The sequence below is a fragment of the Nansenia antarctica genome (genome assembly GCF_963989245.1).
Source record: "Nansenia antarctica genome assembly, chromosome: 10".
NCBI lineage: Eukaryota > Metazoa > Chordata > Actinopteri > Argentiniformes > Microstomatidae > Nansenia > Nansenia antarctica.
This window is the reverse complement of record NC_137680.1, coordinates 26,906,129-26,906,701: the sequence shown is the minus strand read 5'-3', so window position 1 is coordinate 26,906,701 and position 573 is coordinate 26,906,129. Positions and strand designations below refer to the sequence as shown.

The following is a 573-nucleotide window of genomic DNA, read 5'->3' as shown; positions in this document are numbered from 1 at the left end:
CGCTATATACAGTTCACTAAACACAGCTTTTCATCCCTTTTACGTATTATCAGACGCCGAACGGAGGTAAAACATAGACTTGTTTACCTTTCACACGACTTAGCTAAGCTATTTAGCCTAGCTTCAGCTCGGGTACTCTGGACGTTCGTTCAACGGGACTTTCCTCTTCCGCGCGCAGCCCCGTCTCCTCTTCACTGATTGGTAGAAGGAGTTGACTCCGTGCTTATCATTGGTTCGGATTAATGTCGATCAACTTGCAACTCTCAGCTGATTGGCCCAGTATGGGTCGTTTGTAAATGACGTTAGGCGTAAACAAACGTCTGTCGCTTGTTGCTTCTCTCAATGCTTCTTAAATCTGTCAAAGTATTGGAACATCACGTCTCTCCAGGCAGGTGAAGTTAAAGTCTAAACGCGGATTCGTGTTGTACAGACACACGTTATTGTTCTCAGATCTGAAGGACGTATTTAGCAGTTTGGTTGCTTTGGTTACTGATACAAAAAGAACTGCGGAAGGCGGGCGATGTGCTGCACTCTGCTGTGGTTGGATTGATGATTGATCATCTCCCAAATCAA

The 573-nt window shown here is 45.2% G+C and overlaps 1 protein-coding gene across 2 annotated transcripts in view; it reads right to left on the bottom strand.

Moving 5' to 3' along the window:
- lin37 (lin-37 DREAM MuvB core complex component) overlaps window positions 1-165 on the bottom strand; it is a 16,242-nt gene extending 16,077 nt beyond the window's left edge. For both annotated transcript variants that reach the window (XM_080539974.1, XM_080539975.1), the window contains exon 1: window positions 88-165. The gene's annotated coding sequence lies outside the window, so the exon portion shown is untranslated. The remainder of the gene's footprint in view (window positions 1-87) is intronic.
- Between the last annotated feature and the right edge of the window lie 408 nt (window positions 166-573).